General features: G+C 52.4%; 1 protein-coding gene across 3 annotated transcripts in view; it reads left to right on the plus strand.

Moving 5' to 3' along the window:
* The first annotated feature begins 1,481 nt into the window (after positions 1-1,481).
* The window catches only part of TRAF5 (TNF receptor associated factor 5), a 46,795-nt gene continuing 32,144 nt past the window's right edge, over positions 1,482-16,132 (plus strand). For all 3 annotated transcript variants that reach the window (XM_081224059.1, XM_081224058.1, XM_081224057.1), the window contains exon 1: positions 1,482-1,617. The gene's annotated coding sequence lies outside the window, so the exon portion shown is untranslated. The remainder of the gene's footprint in view (positions 1,618-16,132) is intronic.

Genomic DNA, 16,132 nt, shown 5'->3' on the forward strand with positions numbered 1-16,132 from the left:
CTGCAGAGGATTCTGTGACCCACAAGGGGAACTAGCAACATGTCCTTGAGTTCCAACTATCACCCATCTAAAATTTCTCTGCCTTCCCACTTAGGCTCCTAGCCCTGGAGTTGTGCAGCCTCCTCTTCCCACTACTAAAAGATTCACTATCTATCCCAGCATCTGATTTCATCATATTTAAAGTTTGGATATCATTCTTGGGACAAACTGGCTGCTTTACTCAGTTGATCGGGAAGAGGCATGGGGAGAGACAATTGAAGCATAGTCAATGACAGTACCAGGGCCCCTGAGCATACCCGCATATATGCATACAAGACTGTGTTTCTAGCCAGTGAGAGGAAACATAACTCTACAAAACATGCTGTTTAGTGTTGGGCTGTATTTGCAGCATGCTGGGCAGCGTGGGGATGGGGGGTAGATAATGAGAAAGGAGGTGAGTGCAGGCAACCATGTGAGAAGGTGCCCACGGGCCCCACGTCTCCCCATGGGGTGGTTTGAATCTGGATTTGTGGCTCTCGCTGAAAAATAAGAGACCAAATAAGGACAGGCTGGCACGGAGCCTGGTTGCTGCTCTAGACCCCCACACATGGTCTTTAGTGTGCGAGTGTCCCTCCCCGTCCCCGGGATGACAACTGTCACCGCTCTCCTGTGTGTTTCCTGCCTGGCTCCTGTGCCTATCTGAGTGGTGCCTGTTATTATTCTTCCCTTTTACGGATGAGTAATCGAAGCCCGGGCAGTTAAGTAACTTTCCCACGGTTGCCTAGCTGAAAGTGAAGGAGCTAGAATTGGAATTCTGGTCCCTTTCATTCTAAAGTCCATGATCCTTATGATCCATCCGTCTTCACAGAGGAGATTTATGTAGAATACAAATATCATTTAGAACAGAACCCATGGAGAGCAGTAGTGTAAGAAAGAGCCCTGTACTGGGGACCGGGACTCAAGGTGAAGCTATGGCACTTGCTGGGTGTCATCACTTCATGTCACTTCTCTGGACCTCAGATGGCCCATCTGTAAAATGGGGATGACCAGGCCTACTTCACAAGGTTTTGAAGCTCGAAGGAGATGTCTGGGGAGTCCTTGGAACGGCAAGCTCTACAACTCTAAGGGATTGCTGGGCCAGCAGCAAGGAGGAGGGCTGGCAAATTTGTGCTGCTGTGAAGGAAGGTCGGGAGGGACCGACCTGAGCCAGATCTCAGACCTTGGCTAATGGGTCAAAATATGAAAGGATTGGCTGAGCCTGGTTATCCCTGACTGAAGGGTAAGATGTGTACAGTTCAAACGCCCCCGAGGGAAACCAGAGATGATTTTTATTTGTAGGTACTCATGATTCTAGTGAGGGTAGGTTAGGTCTCTTACGGGCTGGGTAACTGCCTCTCACCGTCCTGCCCCACACTTTCCTGCGCGACCTCCCGACCCGGGGGCCTGCGCCCCTCACCGCCCCCGCTCCCGTGACCCCGCCCCTGCAGGGCCCCAGGCCCACCCACCTTCCTCGGAGGTGGGGCTCCGCGCGCCGGGCTCCGAGGCTGAGAGCCGAGCCCCCGCCTCGCCGCCGCAGCCCTGGAGTTCTCGCGCGCCTGCAGCCGGGAGCCGGCCGAACCCCCGCCCGCCGACCCCCACGTGAGTCCATCCCGGTCGCCGCCCGGGGCGGCTGCGCCGCGGGGACTGAGCCCCACGCTGTAGGACTGGAGCGAGGGGACCGAGGAGCGCTTTTCGGCTCGTCCCATTTACTTTGAAACCGAAAGCGCCGCGGCGGCAGGAGCCCCCAGCCGGGCTGCGGGGACCCGGGCCTGGCTGCCCTTCCCACTCGAGCCCGGCGAGTCCCCGACGGCCGCCGGGAGGGCGCGGTGGGGTGGGCGGAAGGAGGCGACGGGGCTCGGCGGAGCAGATGGTCCTTGATGCGGTCGAGTGGGTGCGGCGTGGGGGGTACCTGGGTTCCGGAGCGGGTTTTCTTAGCAGAGGAGGGGTGTGGCGAGGACGGAGACTGGGGGTCCCGAGCCGGGGAGCGGCTCCAGGGCGTGAGTGTGAACTGGAGGGGCCAGGTTCAGGTCGGGGTGCGCAGGCGGGGAAGGACCTTAAGGCGTGCCCCGCGTACCCGCACTGAAAACCCCTGGTTCCCCCTCCGTGCCCTTGGGTCCCCCCCTCTTTCCACGTTTGCGTGATGACTTTCCAGCCAAAGTATTCGAGAGTGAAACTTTAATGTTGGCATGAATGGAAACCTCCAAGAACCGTTCGATTGAGCGTGCTCATTTACTTTTTTTTTTTTTTTTTTTTTTTTTTTTTTGCCGTACGCGGGCCCTCCCACCGCTGCGGCCCCTCCCATTGCGGAGCACAGGCTCCGGACGCGCAGGCTCAGCGGCTATGGCTCAAGGGCCCAGCCGCTCCGCGGCATGTGGGATCCTCCCGGACCGGGGCACGAACCCGTGTTCCCTGCATCGGCAGGCGGACTCTCAACCACTGCGCCACCAGGGAAGCCCGAGCGTGCTCATTTAGAACCACCCTCACCCCCAGCCAAGGGGAGCTCAGAGAGGTCTTGCAGGAAACCAAGACTCACAGAGGTTGAAATGAGTTACCCAGGGACACACAGAGAATTGGTGGAAACCAGACTGCCTCCCCCTCGTTACTGCTCTGCAGGGTTTTGGCAGTTCTGAGAATTTTCAGTGAATACTGGGGCCACGCTGTTGCCACTAACCCCACTGGGCGTCTCCTCCGACTCTCGGCTGGTTCTGCCCCCTCCTGCAGAGTTTCCGTATTTGGCTATTTCAGATTTACTTTCATCACAACTCAGTTACCTCGCGGTGGCAGGCAGGGTTGCCCTAGGCTCGCGGTGGGGTTGGTGAAATGAGGCGTGCCCCCTGCGCACCCCACCTTCCACGGCCCCGGGCCCTGACCCGAGTCCCTTGAGGACAGGTTTCTAATAACCAATGGGTTTAAGTAAATATTTATTGGACACAGGTGCTGGGTGAGAACTGTGGTCGGGTCAGTGGAATGCATTCCTCCTTTCAGAAATATTTGCATTTTAAAAGGAAGACACAAAATACAAAGAAGTTGGTTGAAGTGCGTCTGGAAGTAGAGCAGTTCTGGGGGTGTGTGAGATAATTTTAGGCAGGGAAAGCCTGGGCTAGAACCTCTCAAATCCAGGGTGCAGCTGCCTGCTCTGCTTTACACACAGACAGCTGAAGACAGGGGCGTTAGCACAGTTGATGGTTTGGGTGAAAACCTTATCATCTAAACACTCCCACCTCCAACTCTAATTTGAACTCGGGAGACAGAAATTGCTGTAGAAAAGATGAATGTGAGGTGGAAGCAGAAAATGTTTAGCTTTATCAAGGTGCTTTTGTTTTGTTTTTGTTCTTGCTTTGAACTCAGTGGAATGGGTTGGTGCTCAGATGCTGGAACCTCTCTCCCTGGGTCCTGGACATAGGCGGGAGAAAGCGTCCCATCTGAGGCAAATTCTGGAAGTCCTGCCAGAGGGGCGGTGATGGAGGTCGTGACTTTCTCAGGTCCTCGGGGCAGAGGTCTGTGGCTGGGGTAAGGAGAAGGACGGGCAGTGTTTCCATCAGCCCGCAAGCATCACCTGAGTACCCACTGGCTGTGGGCGGCAGAGTAGCGGAAACAATATGGAAAGGAGATGGAGTCCCGTCCGCTGGAAGTACTAACTGTAGGGACTGAGATATTTCAGTGGAGATGACTGCAGAGTGAGGGAGCTGGATGCCTCTGAGTCAGTGCCATTAGGCTAGCTATGGGAAAGGCTCGTCAGCATTTAGACAAACAGACCTCCTGTGATTATCTCAGCTTTACTGGAGAGGACCCTGAGGAAAAACGAACAGTGCCTTGTTTATAAAGCTCTTTCCTTTTCAAAGCATTTTGTCATTTTGTTCTCCACGATACCCTTGTGATTCAAGCCAAAGCAGGATTATTCTCCACATGGCCCAGTTGGTGTGGGTGAAGCACTGAGAAGTGAAATAACCCCTTGGGCTCCACTGCTGGGCCAGGCCTGGGTCTCCAAGGACTCTGGTTCCTCTGCTCCAGGCCCTTCACCCTGGTTTCTCAGAGAGCTACCTCTGCCCAGCTCCCCCTCAAGAAGGGTTAACAAGGGGACCCAGACTCTAATAATGCATGTGTGGTCTGTTCCCGGCAACACAGAGCAAGTTCTCCTCCAGACTCTGACCTGGCCACGGCATGAACAGACACCCACTCTGTTAGTTCTACTTCGGTTAGTGAACTCAGGGCAAGACCTGTGTCTGGTCTTGTTTGTATTCTGGCATCTGGCACAGAGGAGGCCTAAACAGATGTTGGCCTTGAATTCATTTGAGCCGTGTCTCCCTTGGGCTCTGAGCTGCCAGGGCCTGATGGCTGGGGAACGTATGCTGGGTGAGGCTCTGGAGAGACAGGTTGAGCTGCCAGCAGGACTTGCTTAAACCCCCGAGGTCAGAATAGCACTGTCTGGTTGAGAGATAGCCTGTGTCACCTGATGAACTTCTCACTGCCTCCCTGAGAGCAGGGAGAGACAGGTGCTCTTCCTTCCACTTTACCTGGCTGAAAGCCGGACCTCGGAAGTGACTTGAAAGATCTCACAGCACGAAGGGACCGGCCAGGGCTCCAGCCCAAGTCTTCAGACTCCAATCTATGTGCTCTTCTCATAGTTTTTTAGCTAGAGGAAGCCAGGATTCTGGGCAGGAGGGTGAGGGAACCAGAAAGGCATGCATCAAAGGCTGCCTGACACCTTTGTCACTCATCTGGGGTCTTTAATAAGAGCTAACAGACCAGGGGAAGGGGATCAGTGGCCGACTCTGCCTCTGAACAGCTCTTCCTGTCCAGGTGATGGCTTTTTCTGACGTTCCTCTGGGGCAGGAGCTATCACCCCAGCAGAGTGTAGTAGGTGGATGGGTCTCTCTCTTTCTGTGTGTGTGTGTGTGTCAGGGTTAGAGGGGAACAAGCTGCAGGGCAGAAGTCATCCCCAGGGCTGCTGAGGCCATGGTCGGACCCCAGTGAGTTTGTTGCTTTGCACAGAGCAAAGCTTTTTGGAGGGTCACACAGCGGTTTTTTCCCCTAGAGTCCCCGGCAGGCCCTGTCTTGTGAGGAAGTGGGCTGGAGGGCCAGGGGAAAATAAAGTGAAAATACTCAGTGATCCTCGTAGAAAAATTCAAAGTCCATTTGCAGTGACAGTGATGAGCACTTCCTGCATTTTGTTACCTGGAGGCAAGCGGTGGTACAGGCTTAGATAGACGGCGCTGTAGCAAGAGCAGTGTGCACCCAAGTGTCCGGGCAGGTTCTGTGGCCCTGGGGTTACTGATGGAGCCCAGTGAGCGCCCCTCCCCAGGGGTGGGGAGATAGGTGCTTGTGGGAGGAGGTACCCATCTCACTTCCAGCAGATCCTCATGCCTCATTTCTTGACACACACTCCATCAGCCTCCCTCCTTGCCAGTTCAGAACATCCCTGAAATTTCCCCTAGAGCTTTTTTTTTCTCTCAAGGAAAAGATGCTCTCCTGACCAACGGGAGGGCACCTTCTCCACCTACACCCCTGATGCAGCTCTCTCCTCCCTCGGAGATGGAGATGGAGACGATTCCCTTCATAACTCCCTGGCCACTGACTCCTTCCCCTCCACCACATGCTCAGTCTCTTAAACTAGAAGACCTCACGTTTCCTCTCCCTTTCACTGACCAGCTCCTAGAAAGAGCAGCCAGCACTTGCCCTCGCCCTTGCACTTGGTGCTCTCTTCCTCACTCGGCACCGCGCACCTGCCCTGCTGCTTACATTGCCCTTTGCAAGGCTTCCAGGGCTTGGTAATCCTCAGTCGCCAGCCTGCTCTGCAGCTGTTGCTCAGCTCCTTGGAGGGGGCCACACCGTCCCCACTGATGTTTCCTTCCTTGACCTCGAGCTTCTCGTCCTCCTCCTGCCCTGTAAGTGCCAGAATGGGGCCAACACTGTGTCCTTGGGCTGGCTTGCCATTCCTACACTCCTCTCCCTGGAACCCTCCTCTGTACCCGTGGTTAACCAGCGCTCTTAAGGAAAGGCTGATCAAGTCTCCACCTCTCACCCAGCTCTCTTCTTGGCCAGTTTGATTTGTGATGGATACACAAAATCCTCACTGTGATGTTTCAGGGGCCCCTTAGATACTCGTCCCAAGCTGCCTCTTCCTCCACGTTCTCCCTAACCCTTGCAGAGATCATTGCTGTCCCTTAGCCACCTCTGTCCTGTCTCTCCCCAGCGGGTCCTGATCTACTGTCTATTCCCAGGGCTGCTACCTGAGTTCCCGTCCGCCCCCCACTTCTTCCTGTACTACCTGGACTGTCCATTCACTCACTTTCCTTCCCTTCTGTTTTCTCTTCCACACTGTTGCAGAGGGGACTCCTTAATGCATAGTCTAATCAAGACCTACTACTTCCACAAATGGCGTAGTGGGAATAGTATGGATTTCAGAATCTGGCAAGCTTGGGTTCAAAGCTGGATTTATGGCTTGCTGGTTGTAGTTGTATGATTTGGGCAAGTCGCCCGACTTCCATGAGCTTCTGTATTCCCACCAGTAAACAGAGATAGTAAGGTTACCCACTTGGGGTTGCTGGAAGGATTAAATAAGGCAAAATATACACAGAGCCTAGTGTATGGCGGGTTCCATAAAGCTGATTTTCTTCTTCCGCATGTTTGACAGCACAGGGAGTTGTGGGGTCTCTGGGGAGGTGGAAAATATGCGTCTAGCCTAAAGGCATTCAGATTTAAATTAAAAACAGACAAGCTCAAGAACTGCCACATACCAGGGTAAACCATCATTTAAACTAGCCTAGTGCTGTCGCTTTGCAATCTCTAGGCCAGGCCAACCTCAGGGGCCAGAGTCCGTGAACTGGAATGGGGCAGGGCATGGTGGGGATAAGTTGGGCCGAGCCCTTGGCAGGCAGAGGGCAGAGAAGGGGACTGGCATCATGAGATAAAGGAGGCCCAGCCCCAGGGGGTGGGTTTCAGGGGCAGGTTTCCAGTCATTTAGAAGGACTTGTGGGCAGAGCAGTGCAGCCTTGGAAGAATCATAGTGCTGGGCAGGGAGGCAACACAGGGACCCCACAGAAGAAATAAAATGGATTTAGGAAGCAAAATACAGGCACTGGCTTGGTCACCAGGAGCAGAGCCATTACTTCAGTGGGATCCAGCTGTGAAGTCAGAGCAGAATGAGGAGTGAGGTTGACTTGGGGCAAAGCTGCCAGCCAGAGCCCTCTCTGTGCTCCCTTCCTAAGGGGGATGGCTTGGAACAGCCAGGCTATGTTCTGAGACTCCGTTAGAGGAGTCCTTGATGCTGGAGGGTGGAGGCAGGGGGTGGGGTTAAGCTGAGCCGGTCACAGGAGCCCCTCATCTGCCTTCAGGATGTTGGAATTCTGAGGAAGAGGCTGGGCAGATATCTGTGGTACAACCTAGGAAAATTTCCCATGCTTCCCTGGGTTCAAGGCAAACTAATGTACTATGAAGTGAAAGCTTGAGTGTTAAGTAGATGCAGAATAAATAAAACAAGTGATTAAGCAACTGGATGGGATCATTCCAGGAAGCCCTCCTGAGGAGTGAGGAAGGTGGACAGATGGGAGGGAGAGGAGGGAATGTTGAACCGTGGGCAAAGGCATTTCTGAGGGATAAAGGAAGGAATGAATAGTTGTTCTTAATGTATGGGAAGTAGATTATTCTAGAGCAGAGTGATGTTGAGGTGGTTTATATGAAAAAAACTTAATAATTTGGGATGTTGCTTGAACCTCTCCATAGCACTCCCATAGACTTCCTCAAAAATGCCCGGTGCCATGTATTTGCTTCGGACGGGCAGACACTAAATTCTGTCAATCTTTCCGTGATGCTAACAATTCCATATATATGACTTCAGTGGTTCACTGACACTAGGTCTTTCTAACAAGTGTGACTTCAGTAACCCCTGTCTCTACCACCTCATAACTGTAATGCTGAATTTTCTCAGTGTCAGCTCTTTTTAGGCCATGTTGAACAGCGGCAGGGCCTTCTACACCTGACTTATCTATTCCTAACTTTCTTCACATCGTTTCTCCTTCCTGGAATGCCTCCTGTTTTAATCTACTAATCCATGCCCCTCTCACTCTTTTCAAAGAAAACTCAAAATTTATTTCTCGTTAGGAAGGCTGGTCTCCAAGACCACGCCCAGGTTCAGTGATTTGCTAGGAGGACTCCCGGGATTCAGCATATAGTCATAGAGCTAAGATTTATCACAGTGAACGATACAAAGCAAAATCAGCAAAGGGAAAAGGCACATGGGACAAAGTCCAGAGGAAACCAGGCACCAGCTTCCAAGTGTCCTCCCCCAGTGAATTCACATAGCATGTGCTTAATTCGTCCACCACTGAACTGTGACGACACGTGTGAAATGTTGTCTGTCGGGGAAGCTCATTAGAGACTCAGTGCCGAGTATTTTTATTGAGGACTGGTCATGTAGGCACCCTCTGCCTAGCATACAACCAAAATCTCAGACTTCCAGAAAAAACAAAACAAAACAAAACAGATGTTCAGCCTAAATCACATTGTTTGCACAGTTCAGGCACAATGATTGACTCAGGGTGGTGAGAGCCCACCCTGAATCTACCTTTCTAGACATCAGCCAAGGCCCATCCTTGTAAGCAGACCTTTCTAGGGGTAGCAGGTGCAGGTCTGCTATGTTAACCCTTTTCTGCACAGCTTCCCTACGTAATCCCACCTCAGTGAGAGAGAGAACCACCCTAGATAAGGGACCAGAAGACCTGGGTTCCAGCCCAACATGTCCACCTACTGCTGGGTGACACTTTGGATCCCTCAAACTCTATTTTCCTCATTTGGAAAAGGAGAGTTGTAATTCTCGTTTGTAGAGTTCAAGGGTGACTGTGATGATCAAGTGAGATGGCGGAGTGGGTGTCCATTCCCCTTGATTGATCACCCACCATGTCTAGGGCCATGCGTGAGCATGGGGAGTATTGAGGGAAGCATAGTGAAGTGGCTTTGATAGGAGATAAGCCCGAGGTTGAATCCCAACCAAGCAATTTCCAGCTACGTCACCTCGAACACGCTCTTCAATCTCCCTGAGCTTCAGGACCCGACCTGTAAAATAATGAACACGAGTAATGAAACTAGTACCCATCCCTCATTGGGTTGCTGTGCAGTGAGTGGAGCAACCCATAGAAAGCATCTAGCCACAGTATCTAGCACACTGTAGGCACCCAAAGTGGCAGCTGTTCATTTACTCAGATATTTGAGTGGTTGCTCTGTGCCAGCACCTTGAAAAAGACACAGTCCTGGCCCAGCTTTCTATTTGCTCATGCAGACTAATACTGAACAGATAATTACATTAAAAATGAATGTAATCGGGCTTCCCTGGTGGCACAGTGGTTGTGAGTCTGCCTGCCGATGCAGGGGACACGGGTTCGTGCCCCGGTCCGGGAAGATCCCACATGCCGTGGAGCATCTGGGCCCCTGAGCCACGGCCACTGGGCCTGCGCGTCCGCAGCCTGTGCATCCGGAGCCTGTGCTCTGCAGCAGGAGAGGCCACAACAGTGAGAGGCCCGTGTATTGCAAAAAAAAAAAAAAAAAAAAAAGAATGGAGAAGTACAGAGTGATAATAGGGCGTGTACTGAGGAAGAAGGGGCTGATTAGCTGAATAGTGATGCTTAAGCTGGGCTTGGACGAGTTTAGTTCCGTGAGAAGTCGGGGGGGAGGGGGAGAGGATGTTTGCAGCGGAGACAACAGCTTGAGCAAAGGGAGACCAGCCTTAGGGCGAAGGCTGGAAGGAAGGAAGGTTCTCCTCTCCTGTGAGGAATGGCAAAAAGGCCAGAGAGGCTGGAGAATAAGGGGTGGGGAGGGAGATAACCTGGAGAAGTGGGTGGGACCTTGGTAGCTCAGTTAAGGGTTTGGAACTGTGAGAGTAACGGGAGGCTGTGGAAAATCTGTGTGAGTGAGAACACCTTGGCTTTTTCAGAGGCTAATCAGGCTGCTGTGTGAGGGAGGCTTTCGGAGAGTGAGTGGGTGAGGGGAGACCAGCCACGGGAGGGGACGTGAGGGGATACCAGCCACGGGAGGGGACGTGAGGGGAGACCAGCCACGGGAGGAGAGGTGAGGGGAGACCAGCCACGGGAGGGGACGTGAGTGGAGACCAGCCACAGGAGGGGACGTGAGGTGAGACCAGCCACGGGAGGGGAGGGGAGGGGAGACCAGCTATAGGAGGGGAGACAAGTAATAGGAGGCTGGTGCAGAGGCCCAGGGGAGAGGGGATGTGGCTTGAATTGGGGGTTGGTTGTGAGGGAGGAGAGAGGGCACTACCAGCAATGATACCAGTTGTCTGGTGACAACAGCAAGATAAAAAGTGGCCCTTCACCAAGAGGGAGCACTGGAGAGAGGAAAAGTTGGTTCCATTTTGGGTGTGGTGGCTTTGGAGTGCCTGTGAGACATTGAAAAGGAAACACTAGGAAGGCAGTAACATATGTGGGTCTAGACACAGTGGAGAGAGACATTGGGGGTCGTTAGTTCGTACGTGGTCTTTGATGCCAGGACAGTGTGGTTTCAGGGAAGCTAAAGGGGAAAAAATATTTTAAAGTGTGTGTTTGGGTTTGGGATGGGGGTCGGGGTCCCTAACATCAGATGTTGCTGGGAAGCCACTTAAGATGAAGATGGAAAATTGACCATTGGCTTAAGTGACCCAGGAGTCCCTGGGTCCTGGGTGAGAGCAGTCTGGGGGGCTTGGTGGGGCGTGAGCCAGGCCCGAGTGGGCTGAGCGTTGGATTGAAGAGAGGCCGGTGGAGATAGTTACTCCGCTGTGAGAGGGGGAGGATGAGTCGGGAGGTTTGGCTGTGAGAGGAAGCAGAGCTCGAACTTTAGAGAAATATGAGAGTGAGAATTTGGGGGGTTGCTTGCATCTCAGGAGAGATTTGTGATTGTGTGTGTGCTGATGGAAGGAGCCAGCTGAAAGGGGGAGGCTGACGGAAAAGCAGCCTCTTCCCATCAGAAAACCCCTGAAGAGGCAGGAGGCTGGGACAGGTGGAGAGCTTGGCCTGATGCAGAGGCCACCTCTGCGGGGGCCCCGGCAGGGGGGGTGGCGGAGGAAGGGCAGAGCAGGGGCCCCCTGCACAGGGGGCCGGATGTGCAGTCCTGGTGGCAGGAAGTGGAGGTATCTCTGGTCTGAAAACTTTTATTTTCTGTGCAATAGTAAGTGAGGTTTCCCGGGGAGACGGGGAGTGTGGTCAAGGTCTGTGCAGAAGAGAACGGTGTGAAACAGATGTTGAAAACAAGAGAGTGAGCTGAAAGGGAAACTGGCCCAGAACTCTTACCTGATGAAGTCTCTGGAAAAGGAATCCAGCAAATGTGATTTTAGATCTCTAGCACCTTGTGAGGCACCTCACTGAGGGGCCCATACCTGTTTTTTGAATAAAAAGTCCTTCTCAAGAATGAGGGGCTCAAGATCTCTATTTTCTTTCTAATCAGATCCTTTGTGCTGCTCTGTCCCTTTGGTCTTTCCCCACATCTCTCCATGTTGATATTGTCTAGGATTTTAGTTCTATGATAATTACCGATTTAGTTCTATGATGTTCTTTTTTATTGTCCTTAGTCCTTTAGACAATTGTTTAATGATTTTCATTTTCCATATCTCTTATCACATCTTCTTAGATTGAATTATTTGAACACTTCTTCCATGACTGTTTTCTAAGTAGAAGTTTTTGTGGCAAAAGAAGAAAAAAGTCCTTCTCAGCATTTTCCCTCTTTCTCAGGTACCTGGCTGCCCACTGGGACACCTCACCCAGGGGCTAGTTCACATTGGTGGGAGTAAGGAGCACTGTTTAGGCTCCACTCTTCCAGCCCCAGATAGCTAGACCCTCCCCCTCCTTACACTGACTACCCCCCCCCCAAGTCAGCCATCATTAGCCAGCTTTGCCTTCTCTAGCTGTGACCCGTAGAATTTCAGGACTCATAATCGGTTGAGATGAAGTGTTGGGCCCTGGGAAGCATGCTCCGTGGGAGAGAGCCTGTCCTGCTTTCTGCAGAAACTGTAAGGCTGCTGTTCAGTCTTCCCATGAGTGCTTGCTGAGTGCCTGTCATACGCCCAGTTCTAAGTACTGCTACCTCAGGAAACAGAAGGGACATTCTTGCCCTCATGGAGCTTATATTCTGGCAGGAAGATAGTAAAGAAAGAAGCATATACCAAGCTACATGGTAATAAGCGCTTTGGAGAAAAATGCAGCAGGTGATGATGGGGCTGCCGGGGATGTTGCTATTCCACGTGGGTCGGTGAAGCCCTCACTTGTGAGGTAACACCCAAGCAGGTACCAGAAGTGAGGAATAAGCTATTCAGGTGTCAGGCAGAAGAGCATTCCAGGCAGGGCGGCAGCACGCAGAAGGCTCTTCTACTAGTCAAGAAGAAGCGAGGCTGGTGTCACTGGAGTGTGTGAACAGAGGAAAGCGCTGGGAAATGGGGACAGAGAATGGAGGCCAGATCACGGGACTCTGAGGATACTGGCTTTTACCCTGTGTGAGATGGGGCCCTTGGAGCAGAGAGGAGTGACATATCTGACTTCTGTCTTTAAAAGGATCACTCTGACTGCTGGGTTGTGAATAGACTGTAAAGGGACCGGGGCAGAGGAGGAGACCAGCTAGGAGACAAGGGCTTTATCCAGTGGGGAGGTGATGGTGGCTTAGACTGGGATGGTTATGCTGACAGTAGAGAGAAGTAGGTAGATATGCTTGGAGGAAGAGCCAATAGGATTTGGCGTTGTGGGATGGAGAGTGAGAGGTGCCAAGGATGACTCCAGAATTCTTGGTCCAAGCAACAGGGTGACTGGCGGTACTGGTTTACTGAGGTGGGGGAAGGCGGTATAGGAGGAGCAGGCTGGGTGGGGCTGGATGTCTTACGTTTGAGATGCTCAGTGAACAAACATGGAGCTATGGACTAGGCAGTCGGGATGACTCGAGTTCAGGATTGGGGTCCAGGCTGCAGATAGGAACCAGGGCATTGTCAGCCTTAGATGACATCCAAGGCAGGAGCCGAGATGGGCTCACCAAGAGCACAAGTGTAGATAGAAGAGAGCAGAGGTCCAGCACCAGCCTAGGTGCCCGAGAGGTGGGGCAGTGAGGAGTGGCCAGCAAGGAGAAAGTGACCTGGAAGCCGGCACGGTGGTCTAGCTCGGCACGTCTCACACTAATGGGCTGCAGAATCAAACGTGAGAGCTCATTTAAAAAGCAGACTTCTAGCTACCTCTGAGAGACCCTGATTCTGAAACTTTTTTTTTTTTTTTTTTTTTTTGCACGGTACGGACCTCTCAGTGTTGTGTCCTCTCCCGTCGCGGAGCACAGGTTCCGGATGCACAGGCTCAGCGGCCATGGCCCACGGGCCCAGCCGCTCCGCGGCGTGTGGGATCCTCCCGGACCAGGGCACGAACCCGCGTCCCCTGCATCGGCAGGCAGACTCCCAACCACTGCGCCACCAGGGAAGCCCCTGAAACATATTAATTAGGCCACGCTAAACTATTGTAAAAAATAGTACCCCAAAGCAGAGGTCTGTTTATCTGGGGTATGGTATCCAAGCCAGCATTTTTATCATGCTCCAGGGCACATTCTTAGCAGAGCGTCCAGGGACCCAACCACTCTGGAAACTGTTGCTGTTCTTTGTGCCTAGACATGCTCCCCACTGGACTGAAAACATCTTGGGAACAGGAACTTGGGGTCCTGTCCCACTGCACCCCTTCCCACAATAGAATGAGGTTCAGACCTCTGCATGCAGCAGGCACTGAATAAATTCTGACCAGGAGTGAAGAATGGACAAGCATGAGTATTAAGCACTTATTTTTGTGCCAGACACTGTGTGCTGGTAATTTATGTAGATTAATACGTTTAATATTAACTGAGCCTTAGAGGCAGGTACTATTATTGTCCTATTTTCCAGATGAAGAAAGGTGACACAGGTAAGTGAATGGCAGAAAAGAATGAACCCAAGTGGTGTGGTTCCAGAGCTGGTCTCTAACCAGCAGGTTATACTGCCTCTCATCAAGACCTCCCTTTTGGTACCAGATGGGTTGTGGTACCTTTTCTTCTGGACATGACATGGAGTAAAGAGTACTGGATTTGTAGTCAGAAAGCCTAGATTCAAGTTCCTGCTCCATCACATGTTATCTGTGTAATGTGGGGCATAGGTACTTCACAACTTGGGGCCTCAAGTACTTCATCAGAAATATGACCATGATATTCCTATGGGGTTAGTGTGAGGACTGGGCGTGATGTTGTATGTGAAAGTACAAATTGCAAAGCACTAGTACGTATATTATTAACTTGAAAAAACCAAACTGTAGAACCCCTACAATTACCCAGAAGAGCTGCCAGAGGGGTGTAGATTGTAGGCAACCCAACAGGCCTTGCTTAACCAGACAGGTTCTCTGTACAATCCTTTATTTATTGATTTGGTTTTTCTTGAGATTTGGTTTGATAAGTTTCACTGTTTTTAAAAAAACTGTGAAACTTCTGGCTAGCTGATCCCTTAAGTCCTTCCACAGCTGACTGGCTCAGTTGTTGGGGGAAGCCACTCCTCAGATTCTGTCTGCTTCTCTTGGGTCCCCTTCCTGGACTCCCCACCTGCTTTCCCTCTTCTGTCATCCTGATCAAGCCCATCAGTCCCAATAGCCTGACATCAACCGTTGAACTGCGGGGACTCTAGGCTGCCTGCCCGTGTGTGGGCTGGCCGTCTGGGGTGTGAACTGAGGGGACTCTAGGCTGCCTGCCCATGTGTGGGCTGGCCGTCTGGGGTGTGCCTGGGGTAACGGACCTCGGGAAGCTTCTCCCCCCAGGGCTGGGGTGAGAGGGCCGCCTTTGTTCCCGTGTGCTTCCTCCCCAGGCCTGGGCCGGAGCTGGCCTCACCTCCAGTCAGGAGGGGATTGCCCATCTGCCTTTCCCAGGACATTGACTCATGCCCCAGCCACAGAGTCTTCCAGAGCTCTGGGGGCCTTTGGCAGTTGACAGTACTTCACACATCTGTGGTCAACTTTGGAGATATGAACCTAACGCAATGGGAGGTGTGTGTGAGCCTTGTGGGAAGATGAGGCACAGCTCCAATGATGTTGGCCTTTGGTAGCTAAAAGTCACCAAAAGGTCAAGCCAAGGTTTCTGGATCCTCCTTAGCACGTCTGTTCTGTAGCCTGCCTAGGGTGGTCTCCGGTCTCTCCCCTTTCCTTAGAGCACCCTTAGGCCATGGATGGTGGGGCCTGGCTCAGCCCCAGCTTCTGGGGCTTCACTAGTGGCGCAGTGGTTGAGAGTCTGCCTGCCGATGCAGGGGACACGGGTTCGTGCCCCGGTCCGGGAGGATCCCACATGCCGCAGAGCGGCTGGGCCCGTGAGCCATGACCGCTGAGCCTGTGCGTCAGGAGCCTGTGCTCCGCAACAGGAGAGGCCACAACAGTGAGAGGCCCGCATACTGCAAAAAAAAAAAAAGAAAAAAAAATATGCTTCTGAGTGCCAAGCTAAATCTGAACTGTTGTCCGTTGGCTGTGTATCCCAGCTCCCATGCCACTCCACTCGCAGGGTCGCTGGAATCTCCATCACTTTCTGAGAGCCTCTTTGTGGGAGGAAAAGGCCCATCAGGAAGGCAGACGGGAGGGAGAACGGAGTCTGAGATGGTAGCCCCATGCCTAGATGAAGCAGGGATGCTCACTCACACTGGGAAGTGCAGTCTGGCTGAGGGTGAGGGAGCCTTTCAAATGAGGGGGGTGGGAGCTGTGGCAAGAGAGCTGACCCAGCCTCAGGGGAGCCCTGTGGGGGGAGCCGCCTGGAGGTGTGGTCTGGGCCTCTGGAGAACCAAAAGGTACGTGCTCCCCCGGGGAGTTTTGAGAAGGAAGTGTCAAATGCCACGTAAAGGGCCAGAGAGCAACAGTTTAGGAGAGAGTAATTGTCAAATCTGATTATGTGGTTACAGTTTAGATCATCAAATGAATATAACTGTGCTTTTCCAAACTACCTTCATGGGGCCTCACCTTCTACCCCAGCACCCAGATGATTTGGGCCTCCAGCTTGTTCAAGGGCAGAGTACAGGTGAACTTGGGAGATGTTTCATTCAGAAACGGGGGATGATGATAATAATAATGTGTACATCATAGTGTTGCTGTCAGGATGAAAATGAGACAATGCATATAAACTC

This window comes from Mesoplodon bidens (assembly GCF_964165515.1).
Source record: "Mesoplodon bidens genome assembly, chromosome: 2".
Lineage (NCBI taxonomy): Eukaryota > Metazoa > Chordata > Mammalia > Artiodactyla > Ziphiidae > Mesoplodon > Mesoplodon bidens.